We start from the raw sequence: 18,039 nt of genomic DNA, 5'->3' as shown, positions 1-18,039 counted from the left end.
TAAAATTAGATATTTATCGAAAATTTCGTAAAATTACTGAAAAGTTTTAAGATATGACCGAAATCTAAGAAATTTAAAATTTTTTTCGGACTTTTTGCAATTCTTCCATTTCATTGCTCATAAAAAATACCCAGAAAAAGCTCGATAATTGCTTGTACCTTTATTTAACTTTACTTTTCAATGACTACTACTTACCGTATGCACTACTTTGTTCTATTTGCACAATTTTTGGAATTATGTGCTAGCACATGATTTTCGAACACAATCAAAAAATTGAACAAAGGAACAAGAAGCTCATGTTCACATTTTGTGTTAGCAATTTTTGTTTAAAGCAAAACAATTTTTAACTCCTTATTTATAAGTACTTATATAAGTAGGGATTTGTAAGCGAGCATGGCAAGTACTTGGCCCCAATGTCATCATCGTATTTAAATAATAAGTTAAGAAGCTAAGTACAGAAAAACAGGTTTTAAGCTTTTTAACTCATTACTTTATAAAAGTTAAAATAATGAATTTCCTTCTAATAAATACTCGCAGATATTTAAAAGCAATCAGCTGATATTAGTTTTTCATCTTTAGAAATGCGTTTTAAGTTTTAATAAACGAAATAATAAGTGATATTTGTAGTTTTAGAAACACAGATATTTTTGGTCTTATAAGAACTTATTAATTAAATTTAAAAATTGATTTTATTGACATAACAAAATTTTGTGAACATAAATATAAATTTAAAGAAATTTAGTATACAGAGCACATTTAAGTTCGTTTTCGACCAATATTTTATCCAATGTCCTAAAATCATAATGTTTGTTTGCTCAGTCGTGCCTGGCTGCCTGGTTGGTTGGATGGCATAAGCTAAAATGCATTTTGTTGAAAGACAATTGTTGCAATGCCGGAAGTCTTATGTTGGTATTAAATTTTTCTTGTACACTTTTTATTTTTTTATTCTTTCCACACTTTCTTTAATACGGGTATTTTTTTCTATATTGCTGCCATTTGGTTTTTTAGTGAGAAGTTGTATGTTCGTTTCGTGTATATATTCCCAGCATTGTTGTTGTTCATTCTATTTAATCCGTCTACTATCCACTGCTGCAAATAAAAACCTGCAAAAGAACCGCGCTTTTCATTCCAGACAATAACATGGAGCTGGAAAGAAAAAAAATGAAGAACAAGTAACTGTCATGCACTTTTATCTATTTTGATTATTTCTTTTTCTATAGCTTTCTTATATTTTTTTTGTCTTGTAGACATTTGTCTTGAGTGTTTTTTTTAAGACCTGTTTCGTATTTTTTAGTAGTTTTGCTATTAGATACCTTTGCGTTTTACCTTTCCTTTCGTACATTCATTTATATTATTGTTGCATTTGTTGTAGAGGATTTTATCATTTGAATCTTTTATTTACCGGTTTTAATGTGCACTTTGCTGCTCGTTTAAATGCACGAAAAATAATGCATCAGTCGTAAATTTTAATAATAATTTGCCAGCGTTTTGTTAAAAAATAAAGAAGAGGAAATGCTTTTATAGTAATTGTTTTCATTTTTTTAATATTGGAATAAAGTCATTTTTTACGTTAAAGCTTTTATCTTATTCTATTGAAATATTATGAAGAACTTTAAAGAAAAAGATTAATGATTTCTACATACCACTTGCATTACTTAGAAACACAGAGATGCGTATTTATTATTGGATATTGGATTTATTGATTATTAAAAGGAACGATGTTATGCGTTTGTGCTGATTTTGAAAATTTTTATGTTTCGAGGATTACATTTAATGTTTAATGTTTCAGTATAAAATTACAGTATTTACAAATGTGTACAAATTTATTTTATTTTTTTTTTAATTTTCAGTAAAAACAAGTCTAATTGCATGATTATTTATATTTACACAAAGTATAGGAGCTGTATTTAATCTGTCTTCACCCTAGAGCACTATAGTGGATATCACAACATTCCAATCTGTTCAGAATCACTTTCTGAATCTATTTGTCGGTCTGAAGGTGTGTGCACACGCTGCGAAATATGTAAAGCCGGCTTTACACGATCACACAAGTAATATGATGTGTCAAAATTTTGTGTAGAAGAGTACAGATGGGATCGTCTAAACGCAATATGTAATGAAACCATCACATGTTGAGAGAGAATACGGATGGGAAATTTGACAGTCGTATGGCTCTCTTCATTTTAGGAAATAATTAAAAAAACAAGCAGGTCGCATTAGATCAGGGATGTATTTTTATGTAAACACATACAAAAAATGAAACAGCTGTTTCCATATTAATTTGTTATTGTTTTATACCAATTGTGTAAACACGAAAAGTATAAATCATATGACTTTTATTCTCTCTTTTGTTATACGGATGGAATTTCATTTTACTTTTTCATTAAACTTTACGTAAGTGTGATCGTGTGAAGTGCCTTTAAGTAATATTGGAGAAAAGAATAAGAAGTTACCTTTTAGGTAAATAACTACTTATTTTTGTTCGATGATGACCAAAAAATAATTTGTTACAAATGTGCTGGCGCGACTTTTTCGGATTTAAAACCAGCTTTACAGTTAATTTCTATATACTATTTACTTACACAATGCTCTATTATCAAGTTATTTTATCATTCTATCTGGAGTGGTTAAAAAAGTAAAAATGTTATTTATTACCAAGTAATGTATTAAATACTCTCATTACTTACAATACCCATTACCAAAATTTGAAAACATTTTATTGGGATATTCTTCTCTCAATAGCAATCATTTGAAATAGTTCAAAGTACTACATAGAACAGAGCATTGGAATTCATAAAAATGTATATTTAACAGTTTAAAATATTCGATAATAAGAATTTATTTTAGGGAAAGATACCATGCCCATAATTTTAATCCAGCTCATATTGATCATAAATTACTTATGTATATTAAAAAATTCTCTAGTCTAGCTTGTTGATATTATTTGTTCTATAATATACATTTTTTTTGGTATTGATTCACTTATTCATAATTTCGATAATGAGAGATGCAAAAAAATTTGACTTTTCATTTTTATATTTATTCCTCTAAACAAAATAACTATAAAACAAACAATCAAAGTTCCTGCTACTGTATATATAGCTTAATTTATTAATTCAACCATCTCTTACTCTTTTTTTGTTGTTAACTCTACTTCATTTTTCTGGACTTTCAATTCTTTTGTTCAAATTAAATTTATGCAAATTCGGGTATAAATTTAAAACCTCTTTACTAGTTTTCCCCCTCAAAACAGCAGCCAACCAATTTTCCCTAATTTCTTGTATAACTGTTTGTTTGTATGCAAAGTTTCTTTTTTCGCGTAAGATTTATGTGTTTTCATTTTAAAGGTCATGTCCACAGACGAAAACAGCAAAAGCAGTTTATGTAGAAAAGGCCAGGGAATACAAATATTATGGTATATATACATGTAGATATGAAATAGAACCAGCTGTTACTGTGTTACTGGCCATGTTTAACACAAACCACAAAACCATTTCCAATCTTTTTCGTATTTTTTTATTTATACGCTGGCTCAAGAGTATCACAAACAAAAAAAAAACGCTATATTACTGGTTAACTTTAACAAAACCAAGAAAAATCAACAGCAACAGCAGCTGCAGGGAAATAAAGGAAAACACGAAAGGACTCACACTTATTTCTTTTATTATAATATATATTTTTTTTTTTTTTTGTATTTAAATAAATTCAAACTGGACTGAGTAGCGTTTTTTTCTAATATTTCTTTTGTTTTTATTAATGGCAAAGTTTTAGGCAGGGGTTTTATAAACACAAAGAAAGCAAAAATAAAGCTTTCTGAAATCTGTACACGTCCTTTTTCCACATAAGCTTTGTTTTTTTTTTCTATTTAACCTGATTTAAACCTTTTTTTTCAAGTTTTTATTTTTTCATTTCAGTTTTCCAAACCAAAACAAAATATTCATTTATTAAAAAGTCATACTGCAAGAAGCAACAAACAAAAAAATAAACGTTATAAATAAAACAACAAAAATGGTTTCCTTGCTGAAAAAATGAGAAAACACCAATTTTTTTTAACCGAAATCCGCTTGAAGTTTTTTTTATTTTTGTTTTTACCAAGTAGTACTTGTACTAAAAGTTTTTTTTTTTTTTTTGAAGAGTATACATGTGTGTTCTTTATTTAGAGCCATTTTATTATTTATGAATCTTTTAGGTTTTACCAGTAAAAAAAGTTTTGTAAATATTAAATGATTAAATGTTGTTTGGCTTCTACGAACTACATAGAGACAAAATATTATGATACACATATGTATATATGACAGAAAAAGCAATTTATGTAGAGAAGACCAGGGAATACAAATATTATTATATATAATGACAAGAGGCTGATATTTTAAACTAAACTTTAAAGAGTAGCTATTAGGAGAAATCATCCTTAAGTCTTTTACCTCTAATGATTGCGTTTTGTTATGCCCTATACCACTTGATCATACACTCACCTTAAGTAAACCAATCGGTTCCCTACCATACAGAAATTTACCCTTTTTAACCCTAATATAATATTTTAGTATCTATACAAAAGTAAGCACAAGTTCGTATAATTTTAATTTATTTAATGATCGGGCAGGGAAGAATTTAATCCAAACAAGGTTCCTCCAGAATATGATTTGAAGGTTAATAATTCAGCAGAAATTGATATATTCCGTTGTTAAAAATGGGCTTACCACGTTTGTTAACATTTAGACAATGGATATGTATAACATTTGAACAACTTGCAGTTGTCATTTTGACAACGAATTGTTGTAATTTCGATTACGCTTTGCGTCATTTTAGCAATGTTTCATTGAAGCTTTGACAACGAATCGTTGCCATTTCGATAATGCAAAGTTCTGGTTGACAACATTGTGTTGGTACTCTGGTAACAGATTTTTATTTGAAAGCATCGTGTATTTTTTATATTTATACCCTACACCACTATAGTGGGGAGGGTATTATGCGTTTGTGCTGAAGTTTGTAACACCCAAAAATACTGGTCCTAGACCCACCTTAAAGTATACCAATCGATTCAGAATCACTTTCTGAGTCGGTTTAGCTATGTCCGTCTGTCCGTCCGTCTGACTGTCTGTCTGTGTGTCCATGTAAACCTTGTGCGCACTCTACAGGTCGCAATATTCAAAATAATTTGATGAAATTTGTCACACACTCTTTTTTTGGTTCAAGGACGATCGCTATTGAAAATGGTTGAAATCGGTACATTATTTCTCCTAGCCCCCATATAACCGTACCCCTCGAATCGGGCCTTTAGGCTCATAAGTACGTTAAATGTTTTATAATGTCAACATAAATCAGCCAAAATTAGTTTTATAGAACCATAAATGACAATACTAATTTCTATTGTGATCGATTGTGTCCGACTATAAATTCATACTTGTTTTGTTTTTTCTTTGAGAACGATTCAGATCTGGATTCAAATCTGAAGTAAAAACTTGGGTAGAAATTCCTAAAGTATACTACGGTTATGGTCAATTTAAAAAAAAAATAATATTTATAGTAAATGTTAATTATATTAAAATATTTGTAAATGCAAAATCAAAAAACTTATTTTTTTAGTTACAATATTTTCTCACATTTTTTTTTTTAAATTATCACCTATTTTCTAAATGCTTATAAATAAGTGTTAAAAATCAATATCTATGTATTACTTACATAAAATCAAAGTATGTATTATACAATGAAGTTTTTTTTACATCTTTTTGGAATTTAAAATAATGCCATTTACTCGTGTAATCAATGAGCTGTTAAGTTGTTAAAGTGTAATAAAATTTTATACTTTTACTCTCTCACACACAAACTTAAACTTATTCAATGTTCAACATGTTCATAGTCACTAGTTCGAGTACGAGTAGTTTAATGTAATAAAAGGTCAATAAGGGTCATTAAATCGGGGTTAACAACATTGCAAAATACAAACAGAAAAGGGTTATAAACTATTTGGGAAGGGATATTAAAATAAATATTTATGATAGTAAAATAAGGAAATTTAATTGCAAATTAATTTCATATAAACTTATACTTATACATAAAAGGAAAGTTTCGATTTCCGATAATAAAATATAAGTTAGTATTATGTTTAGCAGTTATTGTTAAAGGAAAGAAAATCAATAATAATTGTATTTTGCTAGACTTTATTCAGACAACGGTTGTAAATAAAATTTTATTATCATATTTACTGAGGATCCTTATTAAACGATTTTGCCATGACCGTTTGTTTGTCTAAAATCATTATACGTACTAGATTGTTGGAGCTGAAATTTTTAAAAATTTCCTCCATTATTAAGTTTTGTTTTGAAAATGAGTACACCACTAGATTGCAGATTAAAGAATCATGAATATGTTATTTATACTGCAATCGTGACATTGCAAAAAAAAAGGTTTTTGCAACTTAAAATGAAAGCAAAAACAATCAACAACAGGAACAATATTAACAAGTTTTGTATAAATATCTATACTTACTTTTTTTACTTTTGTAAGGATCAGTCCCTAATTGACCCTCCGCCCATATAAGGTCCCCCTCAGAAATTTTCTTTAAAATTTAATTCTTATCAGATATAAGAGTACAGCGATTGAATTTGGTATAAACAAGTTTTATATGAGCCAAAATTTCTCTAATACTACTTTTCTGAGGATCGGTCCATAATTGACCCTAGCACCCATATAAGACCTTCTTCAGAAAATTACTTTAACGCTTATTACTGGCTCAGAAATTAGAATACAATAAGAAATTCGACTTAAACAAGTTTTGTACGAGCAAAAGTCTTTCTTGTCTTTTCGACAACGCAACATAGCGTTGTCACTTTGATAACACGTCGTTTTTATTTCGAAACGAATATATATTTTAATGATTTGACATTTCTACTGTTAATTTGACATCCATTCCTATATATTTTGATAACAGAATTATTAACATTTTGTTGTCAAATTGGTATCAAGCATGTACAATTTCAAAACATCTTTTTACTGTAATTCCAAATCAATATCTAGGTGGGTAATTTTTACAAAAAATCTGTATCTTCTCTTAATATAATTATTTCATTCAATGGACTGACCTGTTTTGATGAGATCATATCTATAACAACTCGTGTAGATTGATTGCCGATAAAGTTTCTCTATAGAAAGACGAAAACTGCACTACAAGTCCAAATATTAAGATTAAATAACGAAAGTGTGACTTATGAATGACTACATATTTTTAAGCGGATTACAACAAATGCCTTTCATATTTCAAATTTTCAATATTTACGAGTTTTTAAAAGAAACCGCCACAGGAATTGGTAGATGTACTGCAAAGCCCTTAATATTTAATATTATGCAAAGCAAAATTATTAAAACTCCTAAAAATAGAAATATGGTTTAGATAGCAAAAACACCAGGTATTGTTGATGCCATACATGTATGAACAATGTACATACATACTTATACTCATGTATACGGTCAAATGAAAACAGGCTGTTGGATGTTAAAACAAAAGCTAAACACATAAATTACCACAACCACTTGTATAACTCATTGTCTAGCTAAAGTACTTTCACTATACAGCAGTGATACTTTAACCCAATATAAAAACTAATATATACAAACATTTGTATATAACCCTGCAAATCTGAAAGTAGCAAATATATCTATTTTATACTGGAATTTTTTTAAAATGTATTATTATTTTGCTAATTTGTTTTTTAAATCTTTATTGTACCAGAGTATAGCACAAAGTGCAACAAAAACCAACCGAACAACCGGAAGGTATACAATGGCAAATGTTTGCATGTATTTGTTTCTCTGAGTATGTTTTAGTAGAAATAACAGCCGTCATTTAGAAATAGCTTGTCCTTCTTCTTACCTTTCCTGTTAAAACAATGCTAATGCTAACACATACATACATAAATACATAAACTAATATATTCACATATACACGTTTCCTTTCCCACATAAACATCTAATAAAAACAGCTTATTGTTGTCTTGTCGTTTTCGTAGGCGCTTAAGCCATTTTGATAGGTGTTAATATTGAGAGCCATAACCACTAAAGCCATTGGCAGGCAGCAGGAGTGTGCAAAAATTTTGCAAAAAGCCAAAAAGAACAAAAATAATTTATACTAAAAAGCAGCATGAGGTATTGCAACCCATAATTATGGCAATAATCGTAAATAATAGTCAACACAAAATTAAAATGAGTAGTCACCATTGTATACCAAAAACGAAAAAAAAATAACAAAACTCTTACTACTTCCAATGTTATGCAGGAAATAAGAAACATAAAGCATATGGGCAATAAAATGAATATTAAAGATCAAATAGAAATTGTATTTTTTTTAAATGCACATAAATACATACATTAATATGTATATACTTCAAATCATATACAAACTCACCTAGATCTAAATAAAACAAAACAGATATTAAATTAAAAAGAACAGACAGATTTTAATACAAAAAATATTGTGGTTTTGGTTAGAGGGGCCATATGTAATAATTTACCTAAATGTAATTAATTTCATTTTTATTTGCACATTAAAATAAATATTTTATCTTTAATTGTGAAACAGAAAATTGCAGGTGTGTAATAATGAGTTATAACAGAATAGATTTTACTTAAAGGTTTTATATCTCTTTCAAAGATTTTCAACATAATTAATAAGTAAATATAACAAATGGCTTACTATGTTGGTCCCTCTCAATTTTGAAGATATACAGAGGTGGAACAACGACCATATTTTATAGTGAATACCAAATTTATTTTATGATAATTTCTGTATTTATTATATGTTCCTCAATTTAAAAATATTTAAGTTCTTCTTTGTATGATCTATATAGTCTATAGTATTGAAGAAGTTTGCATTAGAGTCATTTAGTAAATGGTTTCAATAACCTACTGGTATGGATGTAATAGCAAAAAAAAAAACTAAAAAATCGATTCTTTGGGGGATTTCAAAACATTTCAATTTAATTTTTAATTTAACGGATAAGGTTACAAAACTGTAAAATTTCGGTTGTCTTCCAAAAATTCGACATAAACAATTTTTGTAAAACTGTCTTCTATGAATTTTTTAAAGGGGGATCGGTCGCCATATGGGCACATTTGCAAAATTCGAATAACTATGCCAACATTTCTATATTATGAATTTTTAAAATCTATATTGAATTATAATAAAATTCATGGTAGAATCCTTTTAAAATTTTGCATTTGATTTATTTTCATTTTTACTTTATTACGGAATATTTTACGATTTTTTTACAAGAGGGGAGTAGGGGGAAATATGGGTCTATCCTTAAAAATTATAATAGAGAAATTCACGTCTACTTAAAGTTATTTATATAATAGAGAAATTCACGTCTACTTAAAGTTATTTATGTAGAATTTTAAAGTCATTTTCTGAAGGGGAGTTTGTATGGGGGCTATGATCAAAAGAGGCCTGAGCATTACAAAAATCGAAAGTGTAATTAAAGGATATAAATATCTACCTTCAAATTTGATATACTAAATACATGCAGTGAATTCTCATCAATTAAGAACTTTAAAATCAATCAAATTTAGTCAACAATAACACCCTATCAAACCAAAAAAATTCCAGCTGTAAACAACACTTCCGTTTGCATCAATATATTTTCATACCCTAATATTTACTAGAAAAACACTAAAATGCTTTTTTCACGTTAACAAATAAGGTTTTTTGAAAACTTATCCTTCATCATACTTAAACACACAATACTAGCTCACACATGCTTAAACAAACAATCGAACACAAACACAACATCCCACATCCTTTAGTGTTTTGATTTTTTTAAATCTAAATCTCGAAAAACTAGAATTGATGCACTCGTGAGCTTTGACGGAGTTTTATTTTAGTTTGTTTTTTTTTTTACTGTTGCTGCTACTGTTTATTGAGGCGGAAATGTATTGATTCCCATAGCAATTAAGGCAATTGCTGGTACAGAAGCAACAACAATATCAACAGCATAAATAAACAACTGCAATTGCTGGCAGGACAAGCCAGCAATAGCTTAGAATAAAATTTCCTTTTATCTAACCTTGGATTTTTTCATTTTTTGTATGAGTTATTATTTTTGGAATAAGTTTTTTTTCGATTTCATTTTTCCTCTATTTTTTCGTTTTGTGGTTTATATGTATGTATTTGTGAGAGTTTTTATTTCATTATTAATAAATTTAGAAATGGAGGTAAAAACTTTTTTCACTTGTTATACTTTCTTGTAATTTTATCTAAATATTTGTCAATATTTAATTTATTAAATAAAGTAAGTAATTTTCCAAATGCAAGTATAATTTTGTTTATCGAACATGTTTATCTTTGTCTATAGAGTTAAACATATTAGGTTAGAGAAAAAAGTAAGATTTTATAACAAATACCAAAAAAGAAAAACACTTACACAAAAAATGATTTTCAAATTTTTATTGTATAAGAGTTATTCATATTTTTAAACATGTTAGATGTTCGTATTATCCTTTTAATAAATTTTAAATAATATAGCAACTTTCTCTCCTACACCACTTATTTGCATTTTGCTCCATTTTCTTAACTTTATTTTCAAGGAAATGCAGAAAATTTTATTTCTTAAATGAAAAAAAAAACTTAAATTTATGTTACCTTCGATTATGTTGCAATAATCTAACTTTCTCTACATTAGTTCCTGTATACCTGGTTTTAAAAATAAGATTTGAAACTTTGTCATTAAACCATAAATAAAATGAGGCTAAAGGTTTAGTTTTGTCTATATGTATGAATATCAGTTCTATAAATAACAACTGTAGTTGTGGTAGTATCTATAAACTTTCAATAAATTTTCTAAGTTTTATAAAGTAGTTATAATTAATATATTTAAACTCATACTTGGGTTAAGAGAGAAATAACATAGGAAATTTGCATGAAAGGAAGTAAAAGTTTTGTATAAAAAATTGGATTTTGTAAAAAAGTTTGTTGAAGACGACTGTTATATAGATAAACTGTTTTATATACCAGTAAAAACTTTCATCGATAAGTAATAAGTAAAAAATACTAAAAAAAGTTTTTTATACGTTTTGACTCATTACCTTAATACGACGATGTCATTAGATACAAATGTTTTCTTTGTTATCTTACAGGTATAAAGGTAATCACATAACTTAAAAATTAATAGTTTTGTTTTATGTAATAAACTAGCCGATACATATACAAAATAGTTTATTAGTTCGACGTCTGTCTGGCCTTCTACGTAAACCTTGTAGTCAAAATAACATGAATATTACCTCTAGAACAAGAACTTAAAAGTAGTGAATAGCAAGTGGGACCTTTTATAAATAAAACAAATAAGAAAGTTGAGTAAGTTACAAGATATCAAATGTTGAAGTGCTTTCCCTGAACACCAGCCCTGACGGCCTTGTAGCGACGTTGGGAACGGGCAGGTGTCATGAGCAAGTTCAATCTAACTCAGACAAAGAAAAACCTTATATGTCGCCAAACTACATTACTGATATGGATCTGATGACTCTGCTCCTAGGGAATAGCCCGAAAACGAAACATTTCAATTGCCAAGACTTTTTTTAGAGGCCACAACGTCCACTGTTATAATTTGAGCATGTTTTAGAGTAAACTCCAACACCCTTAATCATAAAGGAAAATCGCTGATAAATTAAAGAAAAGGCAGTGACGACCTTGCAGAATACTTCGTTTTTCCAAACCATAGTTCAGCACATCTCTTCCGTCAAAATATCCATCCGTTAAATCTATCGAAACGGCCAAAAAACATCACATTTTATACTAAATTTTTTATTAATTCACAGTCATGCACTGTAGTCTATAACGCTCCTAGAATTTAGTATGACTCTGCTCCTAGGGAATAGCCCGAAAACGGATAATTTCAATTGCCAAGACTTATTTTAGAGGGCACAACGTCCACTGTGATAATTTAAGCATGTTTTGGAGTAAATTCCAACACACTTAATCATAAAGGAAAATCGCTGATAAATTAAAGAAAAGCCAGTGACGACCTTGCACAATACTCCGTTTTTCCAAACCATAGTTCAGCACATCTCTTCCGTCAAAAACATCCATCCGTTAAATCTATCGAAACGGCCAAAAAACATCACATTTTATACTCAATCTTTTATTAATTCACAGTCATGCACTGTAGTCTATAACGCTCCTAGAATCTAGTATGGTGTATCAATATTTTAACCCAACTCCCCCTTCCTGCGAGTTAGGTTTAAATTTAAGCCAGTAAGTGGATCAGCATGCAACTGGATACCTGTAGTACATGAATATGTAGTGCTCTGGTTAAACCCTTTTTCAAATCATCCAAGGACTAGACAGGGAATGCCATGAAAATACTAAGATGTAGGACGTACATCAAGGAAACATGCCCCGGGGGAGTTACGTGATATTGTTTCTTTTCAATTGTTTACAAAATGACAAATATATATTATAATGTCCCAAGAGACAGCCTTTTTAACAATCTCATGTAGTTATATAAATCTCTCGATCGAGGCGTATAAAAGTACTGAAAACCAGGAATAGTCCAACAAGAATTTTATTATTTTATGGAATTTTTAAGACCCATTTCGAAAAGATTGCAGAATTTTAACTTTAACATATTTTACTGAGATTTAGATTTTCAATATTTTTTGAGAGTTATTTGAGAGTTATTCCTACAAAAGAAGTGGTCCGGGGTCCAACATGAAATATATCTAAACAAAAAAACCAATTTTAAAGTATCTTCGTTCATACAAGTATTTGTATAGATATTTCTCCTCTTTATAATAATTTTAACACACTCTAAAGACTTCGTGTACTAGTCCTTTTAATGGGCACAAATGACATTAAAATTGCAAAAGAAATGAAAATATATAGCACATTACACATAAAAAAGAAAAGAGATCGAAAATATATACAGACATACAACAGCAACAAAAAACATTTATCTAATAAAACTGTGCAAAAATTATATACAGAGGACATTATTAAAATGCAATATTAACGCGTAAGTAGGCAATAAACAGCAGCAGTATTAGTAGAGAAAGCAATAAGGAGAACAAAACAAAAGCCAAAAGACAAAATCAGCTACAAGAAATAAATAAACAAAAAAGCAAATACTAGAAAACAGCAATGCAGAACTCCAGCAAAAAGATTCAACTATAATGAAAGAAAGTAAAAAAGGAAATAAAACATTATAACCATTTATAAGAACGAAATGCAAAATGTTTTAAAAAATATACCAACAACAACAAGCAAATAAGGTGCAAAAATTATTACAAGTCAAGTGGCTGCAAACAAAAAATATGGAAAAATAATTTTGTATGAGCCTAAGAAAAAGAAAAGCCCACAACAAGGCGTAGAAATCATTGAGTCATTTTAGTGAAAAACTGAATTAAATATGTTTAAACGAGCGTAATTCTTCTAGGTTTTCATTTTTTTTTTCTATTTTTTAAAATTATATTATTTTCTATTGCCCCTGCAGAATAAACTAAAAAAATATATAAATATTTCATTTAAAGTGGAAAAAAAACATGATGTAGAAATGGAAGAAACTTCTATAAAAATGTATATATAAAGGTACTTTGTATGATAAATAAAGAAGTAAAATGCACACCACTCAACATTTAAGATTATACTAGCTTTTCTTATTTACACATAAAAAAATTTTCGATAAATGTTGCAGTTGAAAAAAAATTTCCAAAATATTTGGAGCATTTAGATTGGTACATATGTGCGTATAATTAATATTAAATAATTTTGAAAAATAATACGCCTTGGTGGTGTTTTAAAATACTGATGATGCTATTTTATATCATGAGGATGATATTTGTAACCTCCACAATAATTGGTTCTACACCTTACGGTTTACTAATCGTTTCAGAATCACTTTCTAAGTCGATTAAGCAATGTCCGTCTTTCTGTTTATAAATATGTCTGTGTGTACCTATAAGTAAACATTAAGCGCACGCCACGGTTAGCAATTTTCAAGTTTATTTAATGAAATTTGGCACATACTTGTTCCAAGAATGTACCAAAAATATTATTTACTAAAATGTTATAAAATTTAAAAATAGCAATCTCTCGATTTTTCAATGTTCTGTAGCATTTAGCCCATAATTGTCCCAAACCAATTTAGTAAGACCTTTTCCGAAAATCAATATATGCTCATATTTATATCTATATATCTTCATATAACATGGTCTCTTTTTACTCCTATTTTATAATACTGATTACTAATCATGTTTAGAAACTATAGAAATTTGAGAACAATACTTCAAATTTTTCTCCAAGTGTGTCTTTTCAATATAAAACTGGCAAGCTATAAGCCTACACATACAACATTCAAAACACACATTCACTAGCTTTTACACCTTCTTAGTTATAACAATTGAAACAGAGTAACTACCAGTATATGTTGCACAAGACACTTCGCAGGACCCACACGAGTCCTTGTACATTTAAGTTTAATATTGTACTATAATACAAAATAATATCATCTCTGTGAGTTTAGTCCATTACCCATGAAAAGTAAAATGAAAAAGTAGAAAGAAAAAAAACACTCCTACTCATCGTGTTGAGGCTGTGAGAGTCACAGTTAAAATTATAATGCTGTGAAAAAGTAGAAGTTTCCGTTGTACGTTTATTTTATATTTTAGATATATTGTGTCTTTCTACAATTTCTATGTAATGTTATAATACAATTTTATAAATGTAACTGTTTTTTTTACACATTCTATTCATAATATTTCGCTTATTTTAAATATAAACACATATTCACATGTTTAGCGTTAAAATATATTTTTATTGCATAAACTAAGGCTTATAAATGTTATAGACTTACGAAAGAAAAAAAAACGAAGAAGAGAGATAGAGTAAAACGTGTTTATTTTGTTTCTTATTCATCCATTCATTTATGTAATGATTTCTTTACGTGAGTATATGTAGCTCTCTATGTCCCAACAGTTTTACTAGTATTCTTTTTGACCTTGTATCTGGTAATAGCAAATTCTATATACGAATCTACCATACCGAACTGCAGGGACTTAGTTTTTGTTACGTATGCGTATCAGTTGTAACTTGCGGCGTTTTAGAGCTTAAATTGTATTTTCCTCATCATCAAAAGGATTTATTTAAACTCAACCGCTGTCACTTAACTCTTATTGGTTGTTTGGTATGATGGTGAATATGAATGTAAATTATGCGAATGTTTATTTCTTTGTAAACGTTAGACTAAGGCAATAGGTTTCTAATGGTGGAACTATTGCGAACCCTTATGGAGTATTTTGCAAAAGAATAGGGTATCCATGAAAAATAATAAAAAAATACCCAGAAATATATATAGAATCATTTTCTGAGACGATTAGTCTATGCCCAATTGATTGAATCAATACATTTTTTAATTGACTTAAAAAGATTTTTCTGTTTATTTTCTATATTCGTTAAATTCTACATAAAAAAGTTTTATATGAATAACAAAATGTTTAGGAACCCTGGTTTAAAATGTATTTTTTCTTCTCCACATCTTTATAATGTTCATTGCCAATAAAACTAGATTTGTTTTATTTTTATTTTCCTTCTTATTTTTTTTTTATAAAACAAACAAAAAATGCAAAACTGAAAGGAAGTTAAAATGTAAACACATTTTTGCATAAAATATTAATATAATTCAATAAATTTAAGGCGTACAGTTTAATATCATTTCTAGTTTATGTTTGTTCAAGTAAATCAAAATGATTATTGTGAGAAAATATTATTTAATGTTAATAAGCAATTTATGTTTTTTCTTTGAAAAATGTAATGTTTTATTATTAATGAAATAGATTAAAGTAAAATAACTGTTGTTTTGAAAAATTAATCACATTTTTGTGGTATTGTGCGATATCCTTTCTGCAATGGATGCTTTTGAAACCCATGTACTTACTGCCTACAGAACTAATGCTGTTTAAAATTTTAAAATATTTCATTGAAATGAATACAAGTATCCAATAAGTCATTTATAACCTAAATCTATCTTATATAAGTTCTCTAAACTCTTTAGCTTATTTAATTACTTAAACAAAAACCACAAATTTCCCATATGTATATATATTATTTAATATACTTTACAAACATATACACAGTTGTATAAGTCTGTCTAATGTATGATATACATATATATTTCAAGTTTTACTTATACATATATAATATTTTAATCAATTGTTTTAATTATTTGTGGTTTCAATTCAATATAAAAGTGAATGTGAATGAACATTTATTTATACTCGAATGTTAAGTTGTTGATAAATCTAGTAAAAGAATTGATGCATCATCTAGTAAATGACCTAATTTGTGGTCAAGGTAGAAAAACAAAAATTTATTTGCTATTAAATGCCAATAAAATGCATATGTATAAATTTTAAATTGGTATATAATAAAAATATTTATATTGTTTTTATACGTATACATTAGGGTGATAAAATTTATAAAATTTTTCTTTAGCTTTAAAAAAGTTTCCACGCAAATACTTTGAAATTTTCGATATTTACACTAAACAAAATTTTGAAATTGTGGATAAAAAACGAAGGTTTTTCATATAACTATTTTCATTGTTTGACTCACGATATTTACATGGAGAAAAAGTACGGTCTGCAGGTTATACTTTAAAAAGTTTATTTAAATTTATTTGTTATTTGCTCCAAAATGACCTGAAGAACAAGTTTTTATTATTAGAACACTCACGTAGCGATAATGAATAATTTTGGTTATAACCCTAGTGAAAATACATAAATAAATAAATATAATTATTTATATTTAAATTGTTCTGCTAAAGTAACTAATACATACTACATACCTAGTACAAATACCATTGAAAAAACAAACAACCATATGTATTAAGTAATAACTATTGCATATTAGGTTGCATATTTACATATATGGAATATCCGGTCCAGTATACGTGAACTTTTCTTTAGTACCAATCTCTGACCATGGCCTCTTCGTTGCTTAACTTTCGAGATGCAAAAATATAACTTCTTTGAACATACATGGACAAGGAAGAAAAATTTGATGATGACCGATGTACAAGATACTTGTCATTCATTTCATCCAATTCATTCAACCCAGCACACTTTTCATTTAACCGTTATTCTAGGTACATGAGTGGATAAGGCACGTATACCCCTACATTCAATCTGTATCATATACAATTAATACCAACTCATTTCCAACGCTTAGTCTCATAGTCATATCTCTGTGGGGTATCTCTAGTCATTGGCAATAGCACCGAACTTTTCTCGAACTTTTAAACGCAACTTACTCTTCCTGCGAATTTAAGGCAGACCAGCCAGGGCATAATCCAGCGGGCATTCGTTCTCTGGTTATACCTCATGTCAAATCATTCCAAGGACTAGAAGAGGAGTGAAATAACACCATTCATTTATAGTCCCGGTAGACTAGAGGTACTAGTAGTACCTTTTTACCGCGGGATTGCAATACACCAAGATGTATGAAATCAAGGAAATATGCCCGGAGAGGAATCTTTGTGTATGTTGGAATTAGTTTTTAGAGGACCCCAGATATAAGCGAAATCCGAATCAATAATTCTATCAGGAATAAGTACGCTCGGGCAGGAATGCCATTTAAAACAGCAAAATCTTTTACCTTCTGTGGAAGTGATGTTTTTTGACTTTCAAAAAAAGTGAAAAGAATCCATTTTTGTTGGACTGAAATTTTTTGAATTAAATCCTTTTTATTTTTCAGGTGATTGATAAATGCGTGAAATTTATTTATTTATTTATGTTAATATAATTTAAGTTAAATTAGTTGTATTCTATAATACCCGAATGTGACTTCCTAATAACTTTCAAAAAAGAACATACTAATTACTTCATGAGAATGACTTTAGATGTAGTGATTTAGGAATCAAATAAAAAGGACACCCATCCTATGACAAACCTATGTTTAAATCATCAGTTCTTCAGTTCTTTTTCAATACTTCCATAGAGTTATTTTGACTTTCGATTTTTTTTTTTTTTTTGCTGGGTGGTTCCCGGATTAAATGACAA

General features: G+C 28.4%; 1 long non-coding RNA gene across 1 annotated transcript in view; it reads right to left on the bottom strand.

Annotated features, from left to right (window-relative positions):
• Positions 1-670: 670 nt before the first annotated feature.
• LOC124419732 overlaps positions 671-18,039 on the bottom strand; it is a 34,267-nt gene continuing 16,898 nt past the window's right edge. The window contains exon 2 of the long non-coding RNA XR_006940786.1: positions 671-1,146. This is a non-coding gene — a long non-coding RNA (uncharacterized LOC124419732). The remainder of the gene's footprint in view (positions 1,147-18,039) is intronic.

This window comes from Lucilia cuprina, chromosome 4 (assembly GCF_022045245.1).
Source record: "Lucilia cuprina isolate Lc7/37 chromosome 4, ASM2204524v1, whole genome shotgun sequence".
Classification (NCBI taxonomy): Eukaryota; Metazoa; Arthropoda; class Insecta; order Diptera; family Calliphoridae; genus Lucilia; species Lucilia cuprina.
Note: the sequence above shows the minus strand (reverse complement) of the source record. Positions and strands in the feature narration are given on the sequence as shown.